General features: G+C 35.9%; 1 protein-coding gene across 11 annotated transcripts in view; it reads left to right on the top strand.

Annotated features, from left to right (window-relative positions):
- The window catches only part of Akt3 (AKT serine/threonine kinase 3), a 281,993-nt gene that overhangs the window by 73,134 nt on the left and 190,728 nt on the right, over positions 1-18,131 (top strand). For 2 of the 11 annotated variants that reach the window (XM_087580527.1, XM_087580528.1), the window contains one exon: positions 6,117-6,147. The exons of the other annotated variants lie outside the window; for them this stretch is intronic. The gene's annotated coding sequence lies outside the window, so the exon portion shown is untranslated. The remainder of the gene's footprint in view (positions 1-6,116; positions 6,148-18,131) is intronic. 11 annotated transcript variants of the gene reach the window in all.

Here is an 18,131-nt window from a genome sequence, read left to right as displayed (position 1 = left end):
TTAAACTATAGTGAGCAGGTCATTAAGAGCTGCCATGTGTTTTTTTGAGAGCTAAGCTCCATTCCCCCATAAGAGCAGCAAGTGATCTTAACCACTGAACCATGTATCTAGCCGCACAAAATAATTTCTTAATCTTAGTACTTGAACCAAATAAGGAGGCTGTTTTGTGGACTTTTGTGGACTCTGATTCCTCCTTCCCCCAGCTGCAGCCACAAAAATATATCCAAATACTGTTAGCTGTTCATTGAGTGTGAAAAGCAAAATCACCATTCTTGGCCATGTATTGCCCTTGACAGTTAAATGAAATACAGCTACATAAATTCAACAACTAATGTAATACTTACTAATTATAATAATTAAAAATTTGATAAAACTGAAATTAAATGATGGCTATAATGGATTTGGAATTTAAATAGATAAAATGTTTTTATTGAGTATACTTTAAATATTTAATGTATTAAAAGAAATGGAAGAAATCTTTTGCTTTAAGGCCATGCAAATGATAATACACTATATAGGCTCGCACCTTCTTAATAGTGTAAGAGTTCAGTTTTAATAAATACCATTGGAAAAGAGTCATAAATAAGGCATTTTTACAAAGGATTTTCATAATGTGTTTCTGTTCTTCCACTATTTACTGATGGACCAAGAACAACATATAGACAACAAACTGTTTTTTTTTTTTTTTTTTTTTTTCCGGAGCTGGGGACCGAACCCAGGGCCTTGTGCTTGCTAGGCAAGCGCTCTATCACTGAGCTAAATCCCCAACCCGGACAACAAACTGTTAAATTAACTGTTATGCTTTTGACACAAGAAGACTCATTGTTACATTGACTTTGGTAAAGGGCCTCAGTGGCATCCTTTTTTAGTTTTAGAGGATCTTTGTCATGCTTCAACATTTCTGTTCTGATAACACATTCAACTGCTGGCTATTTAAGAGCTAGAACTCTGGGGTAAATCACAGAGAATCGCTGGGGTTCTTGAGAAGTCATACTGCATGGTGAGACAGTCACATGCTCTAGAGGAAACCATTCACTTCTGTTTAATCTGGATAACTTACAAGATTGGTTTGTAAAAGAACAACTATCAAACACCCAGCTTTAAATGTCTCCATCAAATCTTTACCCTCAGAGTTCAAGGGACTCCACAGAAAGTGTTAGAGCCAGTGGGGATAGAGGACAGCAGGAGAACAAATCCCTCTAAATCAGCTGAGCAAAGCTCATGTGAACTCTCAGACACCGAAGCAGCAAGCACAGGGCGTGCCCAGGCTCTGTTGGTCCTCTGTGTGCACAGGATCCCTTTCAGCTTAGTGTTTCTATGGACTACTGAGTCCGAGCAGGTGGGTCTCGGATTCTTATGCCTGCTTTTGGGTTGTTTTCTTTCTGTTGGTTTGCATTGTCCAACTTCAGTGTGATGGCTTTTATCTTATTATGTTTTATTTTGTTACAAATAAGTAAAATAAAAATAGAAAAAAATACACTATCAATCACACACAAGGACACTTCTTTCTCAGGCTGAGCCATGTGTTTCTGCTTCTTTAAAAAAAAAAGATTTCCAAGTGAATATCCAGTGTCTATGTGATTTCTGATGAGACCAGAACATCTTGAGAGCCAGTATTCCAAGGAAAGGGAGGGAAGAAATTCCCAGAAGTGGAGTTAACTGCTTTCAGGTCTGCTTCTGAGGTCCTGCCAGTTAAGTGCTCTGCTTTGTAGTCTTGACTTTAATTTCAATGAATTTTGTTGAATTTATTCAAGGTAAGCAAGATATTTCATTTTTTCTCTTTTCACTCATTTCTTTAAAGCAGTTTGCATTCTTGTTGCCTGCTAAGATCAAAGAGTAATGTAGGGAGAACAGTAAGTATTCCCATGTATGGAACATTTGAGCAAATTAAGGATGACCCAAAGTATTATGATACATTGGAAGAAATATGAGGAACTTGAAACTGGCATAAGCAAGAAATAATTTTAAAAAGGAGATATAAAAGAAGGATCTGTTGGGGAGCTAGGAAGAATGCCATAGGCCCCATTTTGTTGATCGTTAGGTATAGATGTAGGCTGTTAGCCTACCATGGCTAGCAATGTTAGCTGAGTTTCAGTGAATGTTTGTGACATTGTCTTCAAATTTCACAACTTATGTAGAACATAATTCTGTGGATCAAAGCTTTCAGATTACACAGGAGCTATTAAGAACCAAAAGAACAGAAAGCACTTACATGATTCTAATGTTTAAAAGGTTACAGTTTTATTCAGTTTGGAGAAATAAAAGCTGAAAATACCGAGCCTAAGACTTGTGTTAATTGAGATAATAGTTAGAAAAATTGGCAAGTGATTTATCCTTTAGAAAAAGATGTTTAATTTAACAGATTTATCACTATGTAAAATTTAGGTAGTGAATGCGGGTAGTGTAAAATTCCTATAACATTTATAGTATTGATCACAAGAAAGGCTAACTTAGTGTCATCAATATAAAGAACGCTCACTTCAAGGTCAAAGCCTTTTTGGAAAGCACAGTTTATAGTTGCTAAAGTTGATTCATTGTTTCAGAAGCTTTAAAATGTCTGTGTCATAGCACTTTAATATATATAAACCTTTCAGGTACATATATGATCAATTTTAGAGGTATTTAGATTTTTATATTTTCCAGACCTGTTAGTATTGTGCCTAAGGTAAAATATATCTTGTCATGTTAAATCAATTAAGAAGACATCCAAAAAGTTTTTTCATATCTATATATAGTAACAAGTCATCTCACTTGTGATAGCCTAAGTAGGTATCTGTCTTTTCCCTGGAGCTAGTAAAAGTTTGGTTGGGTGAATGGTAGATTGGCTAATCAAAGTCCATTTATTGTATATTGCTAGAGCTGAAGTTTGTGGAGGCCACATAATCTCTGGAAATCCATACAGCAACTTTCTTACTGCTTGTGTTGTTTTCTTGCCCTTGTCTCTCTACTATGTAAAGAGTAGTGTGGTGTTCAAAGCCAAGATTCTGAAGAAATGGCAAGGTTCAGAAGATACAGATGCTCAGCTTGCTGTGCTTCTGAAATAGTATGCATGTATGGGGGAGTTTGGGGAAGGTCGGAAGAGGACTAGTAAGTTTGAAGACTATAGATTTGGGCTAAATGTATAGGGAATTGTCATGTACTAAATGAGCTACTTTGTTTAAAAACGACATCCACCCGTAGTTTACTGAAGTTAGTATGGATTCCATATTTGATTCAGGCTGTGTAAGGAGAAGGAGCTAGAAAGATCAGGAAAGATTACTTGGCACTTTCAAAGCCAAGGGAGAAAGAAAACATCTCAATTTGAGAAGAATGCAAAGAGAACACTAATGATAAGTTTGTTGGCCACCTCTAAGCAGTTATTGACAATAAAATTATAGTGATAGAGAGCAGATTGTCAGTGTTTCATGAAAGAAGGAGTGTCACCTTTGAACTGTTTTTGTAAAAGGAAAGTAGATTGCAGTAGTTCACAGAAAGATCTTTTGAGGTGGAAACGTGTTGAACCTGTTTTATAGATTACGGAGAAAGCATCCAAATACAGACTGAAATTTTGAAGATTCAAGAAAAAAAATCAAGGACATGAGTAAATTTGAAGAAAGGAACAAAAAAGAACTGGACACATGAAAGGGAGCTAGCTCTTGAAACAGCCTTTGGGGTGTGTGTGTGTGTGTGTGTGTGTGTGTGTGTGTGTGTGTGTATATATATATATATATATATATATATATATATATATGTATGTATAATTTATTTGCAAACATTGTCCCTTGTTTCCTAGTAGATGAGGGAGGAGCCTGGGGAGAAGATAATGATCTCACTGTGTGAACTAAAAATGCTAAGCACTTTCCCAGAGTTGCATGAATTACAGTGGACTCATTTGGCTTAGTTTTCATGACTTAATATAGTTACCCTCAGAAGAAATAAACCGAAAATAGCTTATGAAATAGGGCAGAGAATGATAAAATGTGTACAGTGAAAGAAAAAGTAAATGAACAAAATTCTGTATAGAATCTAGGTTGATCCTAGATTCTGTACAGAACTAGATAAATGGAAAAGAACTTAAGGCTTAAAAAATAGAAAACAGAAGACTACAGGTGTTGAGAAAATGAAGCAGAAGTTTAGAATTCATGAATAGAAATGTTGGCTTAAAATATCAAAGTAGAATACATATTGAGCAACATTGCCCTAAGTAACATTTGTATCTGCAAGTAATGTAATACCAACTGTCAATTTACCACTAGATGTCACTCTGACTCATGTGGTTAAGTGTAGCCTGGACTTAGAGTGTTGAAAACCAGACAAGTACAGTTTATCCAGATATACCCTGGTGGTCGGGTCTGTAAGGACCCATTCTACTCTGTCTCTCACGTGGGCGTTTTAGTTAAACAGCTGCTTTGGAGGGGATAGCTTCTTTAGAACAAAGCAAAATCTGGAAATTTTGGACGATTAAATACTGCCTTTATGTTGCTGATTTTTTTGTTTTACCGTGTTAATCATATTTTTTTTGACCTGTGTACTTTAAAAAGTTTAAAATTTTTCTGAAATTATGCATAAAAATCTACAAAGATATTTTCTCTCAATATTGCTGTAATTATTGGTTTGCTAAATTGGTTATGATTTTACATGGACTAGTAGCCATTTATTGATACTAACAAAGTGTTTATTTATTTATTTATTTTTTCTTTTCTTTTTTTTTCGGAGCTGGGGACCGAACCCAGGGCCTTGCGCTCGCTAGGCACAAAGTGTTTATTTTTAAGTGGTCAAGATTAAGCATGTTGACACCAAACCTGCAAATGTAAAGTTTTACTTCTTGCAATGTTCTACTAGAACAAACAATAATAACTAAAGGAGTGATATTTAGAAAATATGCCAGATTTTTTGCCTACCCACAGCCTTTTTTAGCTGCTTCTTTTAAAGTCTCTAAACTATTTGAAAAGCTTTGCAATTTTCAAATATAAAAATATGCAAAAACAAGTATTTATATATTTCCAGAATCATATATAAATAGTATTCATGTATACTATGTAAATTATAAAATACATTTATAATCCTCTTTTCTGTTTATTAAAATTTTTCCTTTGGTAAAGAATAGGTGTGAAATTATATTACACTATTGGAATTGAGTTGCAGATTATAGGTAGAAAATAAACTGTTGCAGGTTTTTGCCTGTGATTTACCTAATGATATATTCCATTGTTTTTCTTATAGTCCTCTTTTCATTGGTAAGTTATCACAAGTTATATAAGAAATTGTGATCCGTTACTATATTAAATAACTTTTAGGGTGTGTTTGCAAAAATACATTCTTTGTTGTAAGTAAGACATCTTCCACTATCTCTTTGGAATTTTAGTAGGTTTAGTTTATCAGGAGAGCCCTTTGCACAAATACAGAGTCTATGGCAGAGATTGGTAAGACACAGGGAAAGAAGAACATCGCTTATTTAGAGTAACTATACTGGAAATAGTTTTAAGGTACCTTTGATATTGACATAAAATTGCTTCTGATCCTCACTGATTAGGAACTGACTTGTAAATTGTGTTTGGGGATGAAATTATAGGTGATAGCTTAGTATTGTAGAGATATCCTCTAATGTCTTCATTTTCCCTGGTGAGCTGGGCTGGCGAAGGTGATGCTGCCTTTTGGAGTGGTTGTGACCTTGCTGTCCTTGTGGAGCTGCGACAGCTGTAAAGCAGCAGAGCAAACCAGTCTCACTTTCACCACTGTGAGACTGTGCTGAAGCAGTCACTATGAATTCTATGACTCTGATTTTAAAAAAAGCATTTCATGGGGCTGGGGATTTAGCTCAGCGGTAGAGCGCTTACCTAGGGAGCGCAAGGCCCTGGGTTCGGTCCCCAGCTCTTGAAAAAAAGAACCAAAAAAAAAAAAAAGCATTTCATATAACCGTACTCAGTATTACTGGTCAGAATGATGCGAAAGTGCATTTTAAATTAAGGAATTACTCTTGAAATTACTCTTAATTTATCTTTTTATCCTCAAATTTGCCTTGTCATGTAATTTTCAAAATTACTTTTTTGTTACTGTTTAGTTTTACAAGAAAAAAGCATTTGTTTTATTTCTTTAGAATTTTACAGTCAAAGCATTCTATCTTCCTTTTTTTACAGTATTTGTCCTTGTTGTGCCAGGAACAGTAAGGTGGGTAATACCAGCTGTCTGTACCTCCGTCTCTCAGCTCTAGAGAGCTCATCTCTTAAACTCTGCAGGAACAAATGGACATTTCTTATTGTTGTTGATGTTTGTTTGTTTGCTTTCTGGCTTGCTTGCTCCAAATGGCTTCCTGGGAATGTAAAACCCCTTTGGCATTATTATTAGGGCCTCCTATCCTCCAGTGCACTCTCCGTATAACACAAAAACTTTGCAGCTGGTGAGCTCCCAAGGCCCCTTTTGGTGACTGTTGTTACTCTCAGCATGGCGGCTGCACTTGTTCTTTTCCTACACTGCTCGCTCCTCCTCAGGTTCATACTCTTCCTGACAGAGAATTCTCCAAAGGTGAAACTCAGGCTGAGGTTTCTGATGCTTCTTTGTCTCTTGTTCTTCTGGTTCATTTTCACTTTAACACTATGCATATTCACAGAGTTTACTGACACAGTCAAGGGAAAGACCACCCCTTCCACTGTCCTGATAAACTCCTCATTTCTTACAAAACCAAGTCAAACTATTGACAGTCAGTAAATCAGATATGTAGAAATGATGTGGTACCTTATCTTCACGGAGAGTCTCCGACTTTAAAATAAATCCAAGCCGGAGAGAGGGTCAACCCACATTTCTGCCTGTGACCTACTTCTTCAAATTTGGGCATTTTCCGTTTCTTATACTATCTTCTCTGTGGATAAAAGTAAGAATATATCTGATATAGATAATGGCAATTAGTGACTAGTAATTTGTCAACAAACTGGTTGACAAGTTTTATTTGATTTTTTTATTTTAACTTTAACTAGTCCTTTGTTTAAATCAAATATAGGCTTGCTTTAGTCTTACTGAGATGAAAACTATTTCTCAAGGTAAATTTGTTTATTGAAGTCTAAATATGGAATCCATTTTCATTTATGAATGGGATATGATACAAAAATTGGTGCTACATGCTTGCTTAATACAATAATCATGTCTTGATGTAATTGAATTTAACATCAAAAACACAGTATGGTACATTTCTTTGTATGGTAAAACTTAGACACCTTAGACAACTTAGACACAAAGCTTAAGTGGAGAGAAGAATGTCTAAAAGTGAATAATAAATTCTTTCTAAAGAGTTAAGGTACAAAGGTTACCCATTACCAGCTAGTTTTGTGACCCTGGAAGAATACTTAGAAGGTCACTAAAATCTCTTCAAGTTTTGGTAAGCAGCATTGTGTTTAAATTAATATTTTAAGAGTCATACTTTATTTTCTGTTTTTTTCATATGGTACATTCTGATTATGGTTTCCTGTTCTGCTGATTCTCCCAGATCCTCCGCACCTCACAATCATCCCAAATCTCTAGATCTAAAAAGGCTCGAGAGAGAAAAAATAATAAAATAAGGCAAAGTTAAAACAAAGTTGAATAAGTTAAACAAATGAACAGAAAAACAAAGGCCAAGAAGAGGCACAAGAAATACACATAGATGTAGAGACACATTTATTGACTTGCGCAGAAATCCCCTAAAACACAAAATTGAAAACCATAATATAAAAGCAAAATAACTTTAAGGTAAGAAGAGAAAAAAAAAAAGAGTACCCAGATCATTATATGACCAAACCTTTCAAAAATAGATTGAATTCTTTTTGCGTTAACTGAGTGTAAAGCAGGCCTGAAGAGTGATTTTCATACTTAGTGAGACTCCAGTAAAGAAAACCTAATTTTTCATTTGTAAGTGGTTATTAATTGGAGATAGCGTTTTGTATCCATTTCCATTCTCAGTGCTGGGATCACGTTAGGCCCAGACGTGTCACGTCTTGAGCATGTTGCCATGGTCTGTCTGAGTTATGTGTGTTGATCCTGTTGTGTTTAGAAGGCTTTGTTCCTCTAGTGTCCTCCATTCCCTTTGATTCTTACATTTTGCTGTCTCCTTTTCAGCAGAGTTCCCTGAGGGAAGGGATTTGATAGAGAGATCCTATTTAGGACTGGGGTTTTTCAAAGTATCTTGCTCTCTGCCCACTGTGCAACTGCAGGTCTCTGATTTATTTTCATTTACTGCAGGAGGAAGCTTTTTGATGAAGGCTGTACAAGACATTGCTCTCAAAGTATAGAAGAATATCAGAAGTTATTTTGTTGCTATGTTCCTTTAAGAACAGTAGCATTTGGTTTTCTCCTAGGTTCTTGACCTATCTACTCTCAGGTTATTAGCCACCCAAACAATGTCCAGGATGGGTTCTATCTTGGGGTATGGCCTTAGATCAAATCAGATATTGGTTGGTTACTCCCACAGTTTTGAACCATTATTGCACTAGTATATCTTGCATGCAGGACACCATTGTAGATCAGATGATTTGTAACTGGGTTGGTGTTTACTTTTTTCCCTTTCATAGTAGACTACATTCCAGTTCCTTGAGTAATACTAGTCAGTCAGGGTAAAGGCTCTGCTTTTCCATGTTCATTGAGTTTTTAACCGTTCTTCGACAGTAGGGTCTTGCTATCAGTTTGTAGAGAGTAGTCAATACCCTTGTCAATAGCCTAGCTTGTTTAGGGTTTCCTGTGGGACCTTTGGCCAACACCTTGATTTGATAGCTTCATTTGTTGATGGTATATGTGCAGTTAGGGCTCTGTCTCCCCCACTATTTGTTTGGTGAGTCTATTCAGATTGCCTTCATATATATATATATATTATATATATATTTTTTTAGGAAGCTTCTATTATATTAGCTAGCCTTACACTCTCATACACTCTCTCAAATGGTTCTTACTTTTAGCTATCCCTACTTGTATTTCCTCCCTCATTCCAACTTACCTTCCACTTCAGTTTTATCCTCCCATTCCAGTCTCAATCTCATCCATCTATGACTATATTCTATTTTCCCTTCCTAGGGTGGTCCAGTCCTACCCCAAGTTCCTTAATCTATACATAACCTACCTGCTTATCAAAGCTGGAACAGCTTACATCCACATATAAGCAAATTCATGCCATACTTGTTTTTCAAATGAAAATTGTAAAGACTGATGTGCTTCATGCTTCTTTTCAGAACTAAGAAACTGTCAACAAAATAACACAGGAAATATTAAGAGTCAAGTTGTAGATTGTTGGTACAGTGTTTCCTAACCATGTACAAGGCCCGTGTTTCCATTTCATGTCCTACCACCTCCACTGGAGGATAGGGATGGGAGCAATGAAATTTAAGACTTCCTGCTATATGCAAAAGGATATTCCTTTGAGTTTGAGGAATTAATAAAGGCACACTTTTGTTTGAGCAAGGATCGTGGGCATCTTAGTATAAATAAAGCATTTTGCATTTTTTAAAGGTGGTGTCACTCTGTGTAGTTTAGGATTGCCTTGTTCCCAGTATTATCCTGCTTTAGCATCTTAGGAGCTGGAATTACAGGTGCATGGTTCATTGATTCTCTGTTTTTAAACCTATATTCCCCTGGATGACTAATAAAATTGGGCATGTTTTCATACAGTTGGTACTTACATGGAGTGTTGGTGGTTGTATGACAATTGAAATGAAAAAGAACAATCTTAGCTCAGTGGTAGAGAGTGTTACACATACAGGCACACATGCACACGTGCGTGCACGTACACACTTGCACCTCTCTCATGTTCAGAAAGAACACTTTTAATTAGATATTATCCAAACCTTTTGACATGTCTTCTGGAGCTGTATTTGATGAATTTTGAAATTCTTTTAAACCTTTTTAAATGTAGCTATTCTTTATATTTCAAACAAAATTAATGTCAAAGACCTTAAATGCTACTAAGATTAGTTATTGATACATGATTTGAGGAAAAGCTAACAATGTATTTTAAACAAATGTCAACTCTTTTCCTATAAGAAAAAAAATAGACATTATAGAGCATGTTTTTAAAGACGATGTGCCTAACTAATTTAGTGGTACTGGTCAATTGCAAACTTAGGATTTAACAGTTTCAGATTTCCTCGGGCAGTATTGTTGGCCTGTGTTTCTGGGGTAGAAGCTCACTTTCCCATTTGTTCTTATCTTTTCTAGGTTCTCATGTAATGGGGCATGAATGGTATGACTAGCTTCTGACCAAGGGCTCTGGGAGTGTAAATATTGTGTGGCACTTTGAACTGCAGCATATAACCCTGGAGTACCTCCTCCCTGACCTCTTCTCATAGTGAAAACGTTAGTATTCCATCAGTCATGCTAAATGACCTAGTATAGTTTCATCTTTTTAAAGTATCTGTAACATATTTTTGAAAGAATACCCTGGAGCCCTTAAAATCATTTTGTGCCCATGATTTCTTGTTAATAGAATCATCCCTGCCCTTCCTTTGAAGATTAGGGTTTGGAGAATATCCTTAGCAGGAGAAGTAGATTTGTGAAAATAAGAAATAAGGTAGCAGTTTGCTTGCTATATTATCTAAAGATAAATATCAAATATAGCATCTGAAGATAGCATTACAAAAGATATTTAGTCTCTATGAAATCCCTTAATTTTCATAACTAATATATTTTAGCTGTGAGTTTGCTTTTTAATTATTTACTTTAGAAGATTATCAATTACACAGAGGCGTGTGGCACAGACTACAGAGGATTATTAAAAATAATAATATACCAAATTGTGTTGGTTAATATTTTTTGAACATTGATACTCGAGTACAACCCAGTTGACATGAAAGATATTTAAGAAATGGAAGTTCCTTCCATTTTAAAATTTCTCTTTTCAATTCTTTCCCTAAAACATTAGTGTTAAGAAGTGCTTATGTTGCACTGCAACTGCTGCCTTCCTTAGACTAAATCATTTAAGCAACTTTAATAGAAAACATAGAAAGGCGAGAGTTTTAGCATTTAAAGTGATGAACTTGAATAGGGCAAAATTGGTTAAGACTATATAATGAGTACAGGGGATACTGGCTGCTGTAGAGTCTGTACTTAGCATTTATGATGTATAAGCCCACAGAATTATTTGTGAAAGAACTATAACCGTGCAGCACCTTCATTTTCTAGCTATCTGTTGGAAGAGTTTGTTGGATGCACTTTTAACTTCCCTGTCATTAACAACTGGTTATGTAAGTTTTTCATGTTGTTGGTTTTTGTTTGTTTTTGTTTTGAGACAGGGTCTGACTAGGTAGCCCAGGCTGGCCAGAAACTCAAAATCTTGTTTCCTCATAATACTCAGATTACAGGAATATGCCATCATGCTCAGTTTGAGTCTTATTTTTAGAGATAAATATTTGTAAGTATATGCGATAGAATTATTACTAGTAAAAAAAATAAGAGAATGTTAGCATGAGAAAAAATGAATGTACCTTAATAAGTACTTGCTGTAAAATTAATACTTTTGTAAATAGTTGATCTAGTGCATCTTGCAGAATGTTGGTTTATTTGTTTTGAGGGAAAGACACAGAAGCAAAAGAAACAAATACTGGTTTCAAAGACTAACAATATTTCTACAAAATATACAGGTTTATGTTTTCATGAAACAGCAGACCAACATGAACTACTAAGTCTCTGAAGGACTAGAATGGAGTTTATAGTGCTAGTTCTCTTTATTGACTATTAGGAACGTATAGTTAGATATATCATAAATTTAACATTAGGGGTATAAATTTCCCTGATGAAGGGAGAACATTTGCTTTAAGAACATGTTTTAATATTTCCATAACTTGAACAGTCATTTGACTTAGATGGTTTCTCTTGAATTTTGTATCTTAGAACTTAACATTAAATATATACAGAAACTGTTCATAGAAGTATTGGGATCTCTGAGAGATTGTTGGTCTTCTAAAGACTATTAAATACTATATGAAGAGTTATGGTGGAGTTCAAAATGCAATTTGTCCTCTCTTTGCCCTGCATGCCTGAAAAAGCATTTAGTCTAGAACTCTATATAGTTTATATTTGCTGCCATACTTACCTACCCTCAAGTTTAACTATGAAATTAAGAATAGTAAAAAGAATGGCAGTAACTAAAACTAGACCATTGGTAATAATATACGTAAACATTGTGTTTTCTCTCAAAATACCCAGTTATGCCATCTATCAGTGTTGTTGTGATCCTGGGATGTGTCTGTGATGTGATTTATTTAAAGTAAAATGACTATTAGAGAAATTACGAAGTGTTAGGCTATTGAAGGATTACTTGAATCCTTCAGTGACACCGCAGCAGTGTAACTAGCAACTGAGACAGCTACCACGTATCTGATGGGTATATAGTGTGAATACAATGGGGAAAAGGATGGTTCACATCCTGGGTGGATGAAGCAGATGGTAGAAGATTTCATCATGCTAATCAGAACAGAATAAAATTTATCAACTCTTTATTTCTGTTTGATATGCCAGACTGTTACTGACCATGGGCAACTGAAACTGCATGGGACGTGAAACCATGTGTAAGGGCATCAGCTGTACTGTGATAACAGTTAAATTGGAGGTTCTAGTGTGAGCGCCAAGTCACCTGTTGAATTGCAGAATTAGGCAGAGTCTCTCCAGCACATTTCATGCTGCCAAGCAGGATAACAGAAGAGAACACAAAGGTCCCTGTTGGTAGTTATCCTCACAGATAATATGGTTTTTAAATGAAATTGCAGCTACTCATCTCTCTGACTGCTGTGTGAGAAAATAGCCATGGAAAATATGTAAAGTAAAGGTGTATCTGTGTTCCAATAAAACTTGACTTAGAAAGACATTTTCAGCTTCTTGCAGTTTACTGTGCCCTTCATACAGAAGGAATGGTGAATTTACATTTTCTACAATTTACTCCTTTCAAAGGGAAGAAAAGGCTCTGAATGAGAGTCTTTAAAAGACGTCCAGATTACCCCCTTCCCCAATTTATTCACTAGAATTGGAATGAGTGAAGGCATAGAAATCTGGGATGAAATGATTCCTCTTGTGGAAAGTAAGAGGAGAGTTTTCCTTATAAGGTAGTTACTTAGGAAATGTCTCTGATCATCATTAGGAGTAGTGGGATGCTCTTCCTGCAGCCCCTAGGAATAGGAACATACTGCTGTTTTATACTGTACATTTCAACTTTGACTTTCAATACTGTGGTATTTTGGCAGTTTCCCTTGTATGTAGTTTATTTTTAATTAAGTGATAGTAAACATGTAGTGAACTGTTAGGAAGAAATTATAAGAATGAAAAATTGAACCTCCAAACTTTAAAACAGAATTAAAGCACAGTAAATTAATGCGTAGTAGCTGAATGGGTAATTTGGGCATGTCAACAAAAGGCAGTGCAAATTAATTTTCATTGACAATGCTTCTCTTCCTGGCACTTGTGAACACATGTTCAGCACACTGGAAGAAGCTGAGATCATTCTTAAGATTGATTCATATTTCTGAGTACCTACGAAATGCTTTTTTCCCACTTTCATAAAAGCATGAATGTGGTATTGAGCAAGAGTAACATAGTTCCTGACCTTCCTTAGAGAGAGCTAGTGTGCTGTTTATCCAAGAAGAGAAAGTGGTTTCTAAACTGAAAGCTGAAGAAGGAGCTGGCTGTGGCCTGTTGATGGAGACAGGCAAGAGGAGAGTTACATGGAACCAACCGTAAAGAAGGGCAGGTTGGACAGGGCTCATCATGACCCTGCTCTAGAACAAGCATTGTATAGAAAGGAAAGTGGAGTTATTGACGCTGAAGAAGGGAGAATTTCCTGTGTTTGGTAACCTTATGTGTTTGAGTTTTGACCGGAGATTAATAAAAGTAGTGAAAAAGTCTTTTAAGTTGTAAGGTAATATAAGTAATTTTCGTTTGTGAGTATGTTGAGACTGGTTTGGAGAGGGGTATTAGAGAGCCATATCGGCCAGCAAGGTAGTTATGAGCTAACTGTGATCTCTTGAAATGTGGTTGGTGTGGCCAAGAAGCAATTTTAGGTTTTATTTTAAAATTTTCTAATTTAAAAATTGGAGGAAGTTAAAATGTATTTCCATTTGAGTATTTTTTGAGTAGGTTGACATGTCCCATAAGATGCTGGAAATTAGCTGAGTTGGACTGTGCTGTAAGTATAAAAAGCACGATGGGTTTGGAGTTCATTGTGTGAATAAAAGTAAAATATTTTTCTATAAGAGCTTGTTGAAGTCATATTTTGTATCTTATTTTATTAGATAAAACATCACACAATTTAAGCTCATCTGTTTCCTTTTGCTAGCTCAAATATCTCTGGCTTTTAGAAGCTTTGAAATTATATTTCTCTTTGATAGTATATACTGGTAGCCAGCAATCATCCTGGAGGCTTTCCCTAGAGGCCAGTGAGATAGCCTTATGTTCTAGGACTGTGGCAGCTGGGAGAGGAAGATTTCTGAGAGAACCATCAAGGAGCTAAAATGGATGAGATATGGCATTTAAGTAAGAGAGTATCTGCTGAACTAGTGCAGTGGAAGAAAACAGGAGGAGCCTCAGTTTTAACACATGAGGAAGTGAATAGTAACTGAATGCAAGACTCAAGTGGTGTAAACAAAAGTTTACATTAAATTTCATTGACAGCTTGTGCTAAAAGTTCAGTAGTTATGCAACTGGACTTTAGTTTTAGTTTTGTTTAGGATTGCTGTGTGGAGTACTTTGTACTAGTTGGTTCTTTAGCTCAAATTTTCCATTTCTTAGATGGTGGCTGAGCACCAAACTTACAGTTTAATGATTTACACTCTCTGTGGCTAGGAGTAGGGTCAGGGGTCCTTACACACTTTTGAGCGTGTAAATCTTCTGTGTTATTCCACACTTAATAATATGAGATTTATATCTGTCTGTATTTTTATTTCAGATTACACTTATTTCTGTTTAAAGAGAAGGTACTTTGTTTTTATGTGATTTATTGGACTCTTATTTAAACTTGAATCTCTGAGGTAGCTGATGCTGGTTAAATGTTTAGTACTTTGTGTTGTCACCTAAAAAGTAAGATGCTTTGCTCTCTGCACTTTCTCGTCTCTTAAGCTTATAAAAGTAGTCGAGACAGTTTGTTGACCCCACAGACACCTTTTAGTCTTTGGCTTGTTAGACAACAGGGTTTGTACTCTTCATTGGCATTCAGATCACAGGCAGCCATTGGGTTCAGTGCACAGCCAAGCACAGCTTTAGGGTTTAGACAAAGCCACCCTGGCAAAGGAACCCAGTTGTCAGGGTAGCTGGCTGGATTGTAAGGACTGTTGCATAATGGGGAGACCAAGTAGAGCTATTAGGATGCAAGTGTGAAAAAAATGGTGGTGCTAACCTGCAGAAACAAACATTTCTTTTCTAGTGAGAAGGATTCATTTGCTTTCTTGTGTTTAACTTCTCTGGGCCTTAGATGTAGTTGGAGTGTATTAGTTTATCTTAATCTCTGTCCGTAATGCTGATCTGCATTTAGAATCAACAGCCAATCTGTAGGAAGAGACCTCAGGACTTTACTGTTTGTGTTCTTTTCATAATATACAGATATGCACTGGGCTAGTTTTCTAAGTATTGTTTATTCCAGGTTAGGAAAAGGAATCGACCCTTTTTGCTGTTGATCTTATATTTATAATAAGTTACTTGAATCATTTCCACTTTTAATTTCTGGCGGTGGCCTCTTAGTTGTCTTATACACAGTGTAGCATCATGGTAGATGTTAAGAATAATGCTATTAAATCCTTCGGACAGTAAGACAGTTTTATTTTAACAATATCTGAAGGATCCTTTCCGTATTGATTAGCTTCTTTCACTTTCCTTTCTTCTTTTTTTTTCTACCTCTTTCTCTTTAGCAAAATATAATGCCATCTGTGCTTTGGTAAATGCTGTGTTAGAAAATTGGGAATGAGAAAAGTGGGAAAGGGGTTTGTTTTTTTTTTTTTAATTTTTTTTTAAAGCCAGCCTCAAAGATTAGCAGTAGTGGCCATGCTTTATTGAGTAGTTATATGTTACTATGTAAATTTTCTCAAGCACTGCCTTAAGAGGTATATAATGTAACCCCCATTTTGCAAATGAGTAAACTGAGTCAAAGAGAAGCAAAATAGTTTGTTCAGGCTTACAGTTTTGTTTACAAGAAAACCAAGAAAAACTTTGAGGAACTTGGAATGTTAATCTGATTGAAAGGAAGAGGTCCTGGTGAATGAGAGCAGGGCCAAAGAAAAGCATAGCACAAAGGCAGTCTGCACCTTCCTGAAAGGAGACATGGGTGTGACTGGCTACTTATCTAGGAGTGGATTGGGAAGGCTGGTGCTGTGTGCTCAGATAGTTGACACATGCTGTTTAATCGTACACAATAATTTCATTGATTTGGCACATCCATGGGGCTTTGGAGGTTGATTTAAAAGTAGATGAATCTTTAGTATTTGGTACCTCTCCGTTTCAGATGTTCAGATCTTTGACTTTCATTTAGAAGTCACACTTCTATTTCTTTTTCTTAGCTTTATGCTTTTCAAGGCTCCTACTTAGTAAAGGTTGTTTTGTATTACTGATTTTCCCATTCTTGTTGTGCTCAGCTTTCAAAACACCTCTGACCAAAAATGCTATTACTGTTGTTTTCACAGTCAAATACTAGCTGCTATTCGAAGCCATTTGTTTTGTTTGTTTTTTCTTTGACATGAGTTTTATTGAAATCTAATAGGTGATATGAAAGGAGAATGAGAAAAATAGGGAGGAGCTTGAGATTGTGAGGGGGAGGTCAATACAGGATAGGAAGAAAGGAGGGATAAATAATACTGAAGCTTTATAGCAGATGGAGACCATTACAGAAAACCAAAACTGGGCAAAAGTGATGCTGGAGTGGCCAGCCCAGTTGATACATCTATAACACATCCCCAACTGTGGGCTCAGAGAACAGTGAGGGAGAAAGGCTAGAAGGATTGCAAGATCCAGAGGACCAGGAAATCTGCTGTGAGGCAGTTTCTTATATGAATGACAGGGACACTGTGTCCATGAAACCGCAACAACATAGCTGCCTAAACCAGCCCTGAAAAAGGACACCACCTACAGATATGCTGACATGGGAGAGAGAAAGCTCATGGGCCCCTCCCTGATGAAGAGCTGTAGGCATTAGCTACAGACTGCTCAGAGAAGGAAAATAAGTGTTCTCCATGTTTGAGCCTCCCAGTTAGTGGTCAGCCCCAGAAAAATATAATTAGATACATACAAGTGACACTAAATGGTTGTATTTGTGTGTGTGTGTGTGTGTGTGTGTGTGTGTGTGTGTGTGTGTACAATATGGATCAATAAGGGTCATGGAAGGAGTTAGAGGAGAGGGAAATGACAAAAATGTAATTAAATTTTAATTTTAAAATTGCAAATACAAAAAAGTTTGATATTTAAAAATGTTTTTTTAAATATTTGAATAACATGATTTTAAGGAACTTCCTAAGTTTACTTTTTGGGTAAATAATGATACAGAGTTTTAGTTTATTTATGGCCTTTGATTTGTGTATGCCTTCAGTTAGTTTTGTGTTTATGAATATTTTGATGAAATACACTGAAGTGCTGGCTAGGTACACACAGGGCTGACAGCTCTGGTTTTGTGGTTTTGAGAGTATATCTGTCACTGAATTGGATTCATGAGGTTCAACTCTTCCCCACTTTGCAGACATTCATATTTTTAGGTTGTGTATTAATGCATTAGAAAATCTTGGTGGTAGAATTTGTTTGTGGTCATATAGAAAATTCATCTGGGTACATATATTTGTTTCTTATGGCTAGATGTTATACCTATGTGTTGTAAGAGAACCTTTATTTCATTCAGCAGTGTGTATTCTGCCTAATCCATGCTATGTAATTATAGTGGTAGTTGCTGCCGTGCCGTGCCTTTAATTGCTATGTAGTATTTCATTTGATAACAGCTACCCCGTTTACTCAATCTTTATTCTGTAAAATTTAAAATTTTTTTCAATTCAATCAACTACAATGATTTCAGTCTCTTCCAACAGTATATAAAATCAATTTTAGAAAAGCTTTATCTTTTGATTCATTAATGCATTCTTTAAAATCAAAAGTCCCAGTTTTTCTTTCAGTATTTTTGATTTGACTGTTTGCCAGGTTCTTGTTGAAATAGTTTAAATTGAGTTGGCGGTTTCCTTTTGTCATAC

Source organism: Rattus norvegicus, chromosome 13 (genome assembly GCF_021556685.1).
Source record: "Rattus norvegicus strain SHRSP/BbbUtx chromosome 13, alternate assembly SHRSP_T2T, whole genome shotgun sequence".
NCBI classification, from domain to species: Eukaryota; Metazoa; Chordata; class Mammalia; order Rodentia; family Muridae; genus Rattus; species Rattus norvegicus.
This window is presented reverse-complemented; position numbering and strand designations above follow the sequence as displayed.